The sequence below is a fragment of the Panulirus ornatus genome, chromosome 5, assembly GCF_036320965.1.
Source record: "Panulirus ornatus isolate Po-2019 chromosome 5, ASM3632096v1, whole genome shotgun sequence".
Taxonomy (NCBI): Eukaryota; Metazoa; Arthropoda; class Malacostraca; order Decapoda; family Palinuridae; genus Panulirus; species Panulirus ornatus.
This window is the reverse complement of record NC_092228.1, coordinates 22,061,272-22,072,502: the sequence shown is the minus strand read 5'-3', so window position 1 is coordinate 22,072,502 and position 11,231 is coordinate 22,061,272. Positions and strand designations below refer to the sequence as shown.

General features: G+C 38.8%; 1 non-coding gene across 1 annotated transcript; it reads left to right on the top strand.

Moving 5' to 3' along the window:
• The first annotated feature begins 8,307 nt into the window (after positions 1-8,307).
• TRNAT-AGU (transfer RNA threonine (anticodon AGU)) lies at positions 8,308-8,380 on the top strand. The gene has a single exon. It is a non-coding gene; the product is annotated as a tRNA-Thr (tRNA).
• Positions 8,381-11,231: the final 2,851 nt, after the last annotated feature.

Here is an 11,231-nt window from a genome sequence, read left to right as displayed (position 1 = left end):
ACACCCCTGCCGCAAACCTACATTCACTGAGAACCAATCACTTTCCTCTCTTCCTACACGTACACATGCCTTACATCCTCGATAAAAACTTTTCACTGCTTCTAACATCTTGCCTCCCACACCATATATTTTTAATACCTTCCACAGAGCATCTCTATCAACTCCATCATATGCCTTCACCAGATCCATAAATGCTACATACAAATCCATTTGCTTTTCTAAGTATTTCTCATATACATTCTTCAAAGCAAACACCTGACCCACACATCCTCTACCACTTCTGAAATCACACTGCTCTTCCCCAATCTGATGCTCTGTACATGCCTTCACCCTCTCAATCGATACCCTCCCATATAATTTCCCAGGAATACTCAACAAACTTATACCTCTGTAATTTAAGCACTCACCTTTGTCTCCTTTGCCTTTGTACAATGGCACTATGCAAGCATTCCGCCAATCATCAGGCACCTCACCATGAGTCATACGTATATACATTAAATAACCTTACCAAATAGTCAACAATACAGTCACCCCCTTTTTAATAAATTCCACTGCAATACCATCCAAACCCGCTGCCTTGCCGGCTTTCATCTTCCGCAAAGATTTTACTACCTCTTCTCTGTTTACCAAATCATTTTCCCTAACCCTCTCACTTTGCACACCACCTCGACCAAAACACCCTATATCTGCCACTCTATCATCAAACACATTCAACAAACCTTCAAAATACTCACTCCATCTCCTTCTCACATCACCACTAGTTGTTATCTCCTCCCCATTAGCCACCTTCACTGAAGCTCCCATTTGTTCCCTTGTCTAACGTACTTTATTTACCTGTTTCCAAAACATCTTTTTATTCTCCCAAAAATTTAATGATACTCTCTCACCCCATAGATAGATAGATAGATAGATAGATAGATAGATAGATAGATAGATAGATAGATAGATAGTGATTTCAGTAGGCTCCATCATAGTTGAATAATCGAAATGGTTAGTTTCTTTATTAAGCCCTTTCGTAGGTAAGGTGTTAAATTCTAGTATCATGAACAATGTAGATTTAGTCAACAAACTTAATTATATCACTGTTAATTTTGATTTAGAACTAGTTAGCTTTGATGTTTCCTCACCTTTCCCAAAAGTTTCAGTTGATGACTTTTTAGAATACTTGTTTCATGTCGTGGATATTATTCGTTTACCTGCTTCAAAGTCTGTTTTCATTGAACTGACAAAATTGTGTATAAAAGACTGTTTATTTCAATTCAAAGGAGATTATCATGCTCAAAAATTTGGTATGGCAATGGGTAACCCTTTTTCACCTGTACTAAGTAATCTTTGCATGGAATTTTTTGAAACACAATTACAGAGCGATATCATATCTTCTAATGCAGTTTCGTTTATGTATGTAGAGGATGTTCTTTCTGTTTGGCCAACAAATGAAAATTGACAAATATTTCTCCCCTTACTTTACATTTTAGTACCTTCCATCAAATTTATTGTAGAAAATGAAAATAATGGTATCTTACCATATTTAGATTGCATGATCCATAGAAAAGGAAACAAGTTAAAGTTTAGCATATACAGAAAACCTACCAATGTATGCTCATATGTCCATTATTACTCATCTCACACTGACAGAGTTAGATTATCATCATTTCAATCTATGTTCCTTATGTCATTACGTATTTGCAGTCCAGAGTTTATTGATGAAGTGTTTGAGAAGATATATTCTATTGGACCTAAATTAAAGTACCCTAGATCTTTCATTGATATATCCCTTAAGTTAGCGAAGAAATCATTTTATAGAGTTGAGCCCAAACCTCCCACTGACAACAAGATTCCTTTAGTTCTCCCTTTTGATAATAATTTTACTTTTCTTCCCATGTTGCTTGTATCCTTTAATGTAAATGTTGCCTTCAGCAACAATAATACTATGAAGAATATCTTAATCAGGAATTCACCAGAAAATTCTCCTGGATGCATCTATAAAGTGCCATGTAGAAATTGTGATAAGTTTTATGCTGGGCAGACTGGTACGGATCTATCTGTTAGGCTTAAGCAACATAAATGTAGTATGATAACGGGAAGAAGAATCAAATGCCTTGTTTAATCACTTTAAAAACTATGATCATTATATTGACTGGAGAAATGCCATCTCAATTATTAACTCCACCTCCATTACCACGAGAAAAGCCATTGAATTTTCCATCGTTAAATAAACAAAAAATTATAATCTTAATATTAGTGAAGGTCTATACAAATTAGATAACTTTATTGTTGATAAAATTTTTAAAATGATGAGTTTATTAACGCTCGTTGTCTATTTAGGACAATCGCATGTCCAACAAATAGCGTCATAGCTTCGTCTCTTCGATGTACATCAACTGAGTGTTATATTTCTCTCTTATGTCTCCCCTGATGATATGATTATTACACGACAGTGCACTTGGGAACTTATCGTGTTTCATTTTCCCCGTGAACTCATAGGAATATCTTGATCATGTGCAAAATTGTGATACTTTCTCATATATATATATATATATATATATATATATATATATATATATATATATATATATATATATATATGTATATATATATATATATATATATATATATATTTTTTTTTTTTTTTTATACTTTGTCGCTGTCTCCCGCGTTTGCGAGGTAGCGCAAGGAAACAGACGAAAGAAATGGCCCCCCCCCCATACACATGGACATACACACGTCCACACACGCAAATATACATACCTACACAGCTTTCCATGGTTTACCCCAGACGCTTCACATGCCTTGATTCAATCCACTGACAGCACGTCAACCCCTGTATACCACATCGCTCAAATTCACTCTATTCCTTGCCCTCCTTTCACCCTCCTGCATGTTCAGGCCCCGATCACACAAAATCTTTTTCACTCCATCTTTCCACCTATATATATATATATATATATACATATATATATATATATATATATATATATATATATATATATATATATATATATATATATATATATATATATATATATATATATATATATATATATATATATATATATATATGAGTTTGGTAAAGTGTGTGGAAGAAGAAAGTTAAGAGTAAATGTGAATAAGAGCAAGGTTATTAGGTACAGTAGGGTTGAGGGTCAAGTCAATTGGGAGGTGAGTTTGAATGGAGAAAAACTGGAGGAAGTGAAGTGTTTTAGATATCTGGGAGTGGACCAGGCAGCGGATGGAACCATGGAAGCGGAAGTGGATCATAGGGTGGGGGAGGGGGCGAAAATTCTGGGGGCCTTGAAGAATGTGTGGAAGTCGAGAACATTATCTCGGAAAGCAAAAATGGGTATGTTTGAAGGAATAGTGGTTCCAACAATGTTGTATGGTTGCGAGGCGTGGGCTATGGATAGAGTTGTGCGCAGGAGGATGGATGTGCTGGAAATGAGATGTTTGAGGACAATGTGTGGTGTGAGGTGGTTTGATCGAGTGAGTAACGTAAGGGTAAGAGAGATGTGTGGAAATAAAAAGAGCGTGGTTGAGAGAGCAGAAGAGGGTGTTTTGAAGTGGTTTGGGCACATGGAGAGGATGAGTGAGGAAAGATTGACCAAGAGGATATATGTGTCGGAGGTGGAGGGAGCAAGAAGAGGGAGACCAAATTGGAGGTGGAAAGATGGAGTGAAAAAGATTTTGTGTGATCGGGGCCTGAACATGCAGGAGGGTGAAAGGAGGGCAAGGAACAGAGTGAATTGGAGCGATGTGGTATACCGGGGTTGACGTGCTGTCAGTGGATTGAATCAAGGCATGTGAAGCGTCTGGGGTAAACCATGGAAAGCTGTGTAGGTATGTATATTTGCATGTGTGGACGTATGTATATACATGTGTATGGGGGGGGGGCCATTTCTTTCGTCTGTTTCCTTGCGCTACCTCGCAAACGCGGGAGACAGCGACAAAGTATAAAAAAAAATATATATATATATATATATATATATATATATATATATATATATATATATATATATATATATATATATATATATATATACATATATATTTATTTATTTTGCTTTGTCGCTGTCTCCCGCGTTAGCGAGGTAGCGCAAGGAAACAGAAGAAAGAATGGCCCAACCAACCCACATACACATGTATATACATACACGTCCACACCCGCAAATATACATACCTATACATCTCAACGTATACATATATATATACACACAGTCATATACATATATACACATGTACATAATTCATACTGTCTGCCTTTATTCATTCCCATCGTCAACTCGCCACACATGAAATAACATCCCGCTTTTCCTCTCAAGTGTGCGGGGTAGCGCTAGGAAAAGACAACAAAGGCCCGATTCGTTCACACTCAGTCTCTAGCTGTCATGTGATAATGCACCAAAACCACAGCACTCTTTCCACATCCAGGACCCACAGAACTTTCCATGGTTTACCCCAGACGCTTCACATACCCTGGTTCAATCGACTGACAGCACGTCGACCCCGGTATACCACATCGTTCCAATTCACTCTATTCCTCGCACCCCTTTCATCCACCTGCATCTTCAGGCCCCGAACACTCTAAATCTTTCTCACTCCATCTTTCCACCTCCAATTTCGTCTCCCACTTCTCCTCGTTCCTTCCACCTCTGACACATATATCCTCTTTGTCAATCTTTCCTCACTCATTCTCTCCATGTGACCAAACCAATTCAAAACACCCTCTTCTCCTTTCTAAACCACACTCCTTTTATTACCACACATCTCTCTTACCCTATTATTACATATTCGATCAAACCACCTCACACCATATATTGTCCTTAAACATCTCATTTCCAGCACATCCACCCTCCTCCGCCCACCTCTATCCATAGCCCACGCCTCGCAACCATACAACATTGTTGGAACCACTATTCCTTCAAACATACCCATTTTTGCTTTCGGAGATAATGTTCTCGACTTCCACACATTCTTCAAGGCTCCCAGGATTTTCGCCCCCTCCCCCACCCTATGATTCACTTCAGCTTCCATGATTCCTTCCGCTGCTAAATCTACTCCCAGATACCTAAAACACTTCACTTCCTCCAGTTTTTCTCCATTCAAACTCACCTCCCAATTGACTTGACCCTCAACCCTACTGTGCCAAATAACCTTGCTCTTATTCACATTTACTCTCAACTTTCTTCTTTCACACACTTTACCAAACTCAGTCACCAGCTTCTGCAGTTTCTCACATGAATAAGCCACCAGCGCTGTATCATCAGCGAACAACAACTGACTCACTTCCCAAGCTCTCTCATCCCCAACAGACTTCATACTTGCCCCTCTTTCCAAAACTCTTGCATTCACCTCCTTTTATATATATATATATATATATATATATATATATATATATATATATATATATATATATATATATATATATATTTATTTATATTGTTTTTTATCATACTTTGTCGCTGTCTCCCGCTTTAGCGAGGTAGCGCAAGGAAATAAACGAAAGAATGGCCCAACCCACCCACATACACATTTATATACATACACGTCCACACTCGCACATATACATACCTATACATCTCAACGTTTACATATATATACACACACAGACATATACAAATATACACATGTATATAATTCATGCTTTCTAACCTTATTCATTTCCGTCGCCACCCCACCTCCAATGAAATGGCAAACTCTTCCCCTTGCATGTGCGCGAGGTTGCATTCGGAAAAGACAACAAAGGTCAAATTCGTTCACACTCAGTCTTTAGCTGCCATGTGTAATGCACCGAAACCACTGCTCCCTTTCCACATCCAGACCCCACAAAACTTTCCATGGTTTACCCCAGACGCTTCACATACCCTGGTTCAATCCATTGACAGCACGTCGACCCCGGTATACCACAATGTTCCAGTTCACTCCATTCCTAGCAAGTCTTTCAACCTCCTTCATGTTCAGGCCTCGATCACTCAAAATCTTTTTCACTCCATCCTTCCGCCTCCAATTTGGTCTCCAACTTCTAGCTCCCTCCACCTCTGACACATATATCCTCTTGGTCAATCTTTCCTCTCTCATTCTCTCCATGTGACCAAACCATTTCAAAACTCCGTCTTCTACTCTGTCAACCACATTCTTTTTATTACCACACATCTATCTTACCCTTACAGTACTTACGAGGTCAAACCACCTCACACCACAAATTGTCCTCAAACATGTCATTTCCAGCACATCCACCCTCCTCCACACAACTCTATTTATAGCCCACGCCTCTCAACCATGTGACATTGTCGAAACCACTATTTCTTCAAACGCACCCATTTATACTTTCCGAGATAATGATCATGACTTCCACATCTTTTTCAAAGCTCCCATAACTTTACCCCCTCCCCCACCCAATGACTCACTTCAGCTTCCATGGATCCATCCGCTGATAAATCCACTCCCACATATCTAAAACACTTCACTTCCTCCAGTTTCTCTCCATTCAAACTTACCTCCCAAATGACTTGTCCCTCAACCCTACTGTACCAAATAACCATGCTCTTATTCACATTTACTCTCAACTTTCTTTCACACACTTTACCAAACTCAGTCACCAGCTTCCGCAGTTTCTCACCCGAATCAGCCACCAGCGCTGTATCATCAGCGAACAACAACTGACACTTCCCAAGCTCTCTCATGCACAAAAGACTGCATACTTGCCATTCTCTCCAAAACTCTTGTATTCACATCCCTAACAACCCCATCTATTAACAAATTAAACAACCATGGAGGCATCACGCACCCCTGCCGCAAACCGACATTCACTGAGAACCAATCAATTTCCTCTCTTCCTACTCGTACACATGCCTTACATCCTCGATAAAAATTTTTCACTGCTTCTAACAACTTGCCTCCCACACCATATATTCTTAATACCTTCCACAGAGCATCTCTATCAACTCTGTCACATGCTTTCTCCAGATCCATAAATGCTACATACAAATCCATTTGCTTTTCTAATTATTTTTCACATACGTTCTTCATTGCAAACACTGATCCATACATCCTCTACCACTTCTTACGCCACACTGCTCTCCCCCAATCTGATGCTCTGTATGTGCCTTCACCCTCTCAATCAATACCCTCCAATACAATTTCCCAAGATACTCAACAAACTTATACCTCTGTAATTTGAGCACTCACCTTTATCCCCTTTGCCTTTGTACAGTGGCACTATGCAAACATTCTGCCAATCCTCAGGCACCTCATCATGAGTCATACATACATTGAATAACCTTACCAAATAATCAACAATACAGTCACCCCCTTTTATAATAAATTCCACTGCAATACCATCCAAACCCGCTGCCTTGCCGGCTTTCATCTTCCACAAAGCTTTTACTACCTCCTCTCTGTTTACCAAATCATTTTCCTTAACCCTCTCACTTTGCATACCACCTTGACCAAAACACCCCATATTTGCCACTCTATCACCCACATATTCAGCAAACCTTCCAAATACTCACTGCATCTCCTTGTCGCATCACCACTACTTGTTATCACTTCCCCATTGGCCCCCTTCACTGAAGTTTCCATTTGATCCCTTGTCTTACGCACTTTATTTACCTCAAATCATATATATATGTGATTTGAGGGAGAAACTGCAGAAGTTGGTGACTACGTTTGGAACAGTGTGTGAAAAGAGAAAGTTGAGAGTGTCTGTAAGACAGAGCAAGGTTATTAGGTTCAGTGCGGTTGAGGGATAAGTTAATTGGGATGTAAGTTTGAGATGAGAAAAATTGGAGGAAGTGAAGTGTTTTAGTTATCTGGGAGTTGACTAAGCAGCTAATGGAACCATGAAAGTGGATATGCCTCGCAACCTCATGACATATAACATATAACATTGTTATAACTACTATTCCTTCAAACATACCCATATATGCTCTCCGAGATAAAGATCCCTCCTTCCACATATTCTTCATTGTTCCCAGAAGCTTCGCCCCCTCCCCCACCCTGTGACTCACTTCCGCTTTCATAGTTCCATCTGCTGCTAAACCCACTCCCGGATATGTCAAACTCTTCACTTCCTCCATCTAAACTTATATCCTAAGAGGCAGAATCCAGGAACACAGACAGACAGACAAGCAGAGAGGCAGACAAACAGGCACAGAAAAAGACATATACAGTTAGATCAGGCTAAGGTGACTCTGTTTGCCTACATACATAGCAGTAAATCATAGTACAAGATGAAGGCACGGGTCAATACGTGTAAAGCTCCCTCCCCGTAACACAGAAATAGTAATCACAAAAAATAATCATATTCCAAGAGCCTTCATAGCTCAGTGGCGAGAGCGCTGGTCTAGTAAACCAGAGGCCGGGAGTTCGATCCTCCCTGAAGGCAGAGATGAAAATGCTTTTTCTAGGGTTGGGGTCCCGCGAGTGTAAGAATTCCTAACCCGTACACTGCAGATAGGTTACCGTGTATATATATATATATATATATCGTTACTGCCATTCACTTGCAGCAACCCACAAAAATTATTCATGGGAAGGCATGCATACAACACTAGGAAGATATAAACCTCCCTCTACCCACGTGTTTTGCCAGCTCATGAGTTCCTTGTGCCGTTGGTACGGTCTGCAAGCGTCGATTATTCTTCTTCATTAGGTTTTCATTTGTATTCTTTCTTCTTCCTTCCTACAGAACATTTATTTGTCTCATGTTTTCCAAGTTTCATCCAAGAGTTTCATCTATCGCCTTTCTTAGTGCTTCCATGCACTGCAAACTTGGCTTTAGGTCACCAGAGATTACAATACCTTTATCTCTTCCTTCATTTACCTTTTACACTTTAACAGAATTTCTGCTCCAATAAGTCGAGCCAGCCCTCACATTTTATCGTTTCTCTCTTCGTAATCATCACTTGGAAACTCTCTCCCTGTACTGTTGCTGTTGGGTCACGATTGTATGCTTTGGAACAGCTTTATGATGCCAGGTCCTCCTCCTCTACAGGAATCACTAGTTCACGAGCTCCCTCGTCATCTCAACTACAGCATTTAGGAATATCTACTACCCACAACCGCATCCATTTCTTCTCCCAGAATTGTTCCAGGACTAGGGTGGATCACTGCTGAAGTGTCGTCAGAGGGCTATCAGAACCTCTTCGACATAGGGGGAATTTGGACGAGCGGAAACATCGACCATTCAAAAAAAGGAAACGATGAGCAAAAACAGCCTTCACTGTCGACTGTCTGCCGAGTTCGAAACACAAGCGTTGATCCCGAGATGGTCATGCGCCTCAACACCAACCATCATAACACGGAGACTCACGCTGCTGTTGGGTTTTACCGATGGTGTTGACTGTTGTCTGTTGTATGAAACAAATTTTGTAATACTCAATTTGTGCACAGTGTGGGAACTTTAGATCATATATATATATATATATATATATATATATATATATATATATATATATATATATATATATATATATATATATATATATATATATATATATTTTTTTTTTTTTTTTCTTTTTTCTTTTAAACTATTCGTCATTTCCCGCGTTAGCGAGGTAGCGTTAAGAACAGAGGACTGGGCCTTTGTGGAATATCCTCACCTGGCCCCCCTCTGTTCCTTCTTTTGGAAAATTTAAAAAAAACGAGAGGGGAGGATTTCCAGCCTCCCGTTCCCTCCCCTTTTAGTCGCCTTCTACGACACGCAGGGAATACGTGGGAAGTATTCTTAATCCCCTATCCCCAGGGATAATAGTTCCGTGGACCTACTACTACTGCCAGTTTTTGATGATATATATATATATATATATATATATATATATATATATATATATATATATATATATATACAGCATACAATGCTGTCTTCATATTCCATGACAGAAAGCACTGTATAGGTTGACATTGTTTGGAATCTACATCATTGTATGAAAATTTCATTAACAGACTGTGTAGCTTTGGATACTAATCATCTTGCTTATCCTGTACTTTGACTACAGTGAATGTGTGAGATAACCATTAACATCTCAGATTGTTACACCAAACCATCTGTAGCAAAGAATATCATTTCTAATTATATGAAACAATAATACCCATTGTACGTAACACTTCATGATGTACTATTGATTTTGAATCTAAGTTAGTGGATGTAACATAATGTGATATTCATATTTATACACATTACTAAAACATGTACCAAACAGGAATTAAAAAAGACATTGTAACTTGGTACAGTATTGGTTAGAGAATAACTAAAGACTATAAGTTATATTCCAGTCCACATTTCCTAAGTAGGCAGCTTGTGGTTTCGGCTTGGGCAGAATGTTTTCTTCATCTGATCCTAGTTTTTGGTACAGTTTCATACAGAGCAATGCTTTTAGTTTCTTCATAAACTCGTCTTCATTGGAAGGAAAGACATGTGCTGTGTTTATGCAACTTATCATTGCCGTAAGATGGAAAGAGTTGTTTAACTTCCTGCCATTATATATCTCTAATCTGTTGGGTGATTCTTTTGATGTAACAGATCGATAGTCAGTGGGGTTCCTTATTTTAAGTGGAAGGGCACAAAGCCTGTTTCTCTGTTTACAAATGGTTGGAAATTGGGACAAAGGATGGGATGTGTTGGTCATTCACATTATACAGCTTTCTGTAAGTTAATTGTTTTGAATAACGTTAGTAATATAGCATTGTGATAACATTTTAAGGATTTCCCATCTACTGATAGTTTTCTTTTATGGCTACATTTTCATTATAGCATCCCATAGAAGTCTACCACACTCATTCTTAATTTCATTCTATTCCTTGTACAATGCTAAATCTATCATTTTATTCTCTTGCTGTTTCCATAATGTCCTATGATTGCTTCACTTCTCATGCTTTCCATGCTTATATTTTTCATGTATGTACGGTTGCAGCCTTTTTTTATAACACTTTGGTACTTCTTAATGCAATGTTGCTGTGAATGAATTATTTTTGTGATAATTAGTTGTAGAGTGAGTTGTTGATGGGCTTTCAATAATTCTAGAAGAGACATATGGTAACCAGGGTGTTTGGATAAACATTCTGCTTGCAGTATGCGTGTGTGATAGTGACAATAATTAACTATCTTAGTACAGTTTTGCTCTGAAGCCCAGTGAAAATAGTTGTTTTAGATTCTGTAGATTGGGAAAGGCTGGAGGATATCATCAGTTTTATTTTGATAGAGTTGTATCAAAGCCCTGACCTAGTTGATAGCCTCT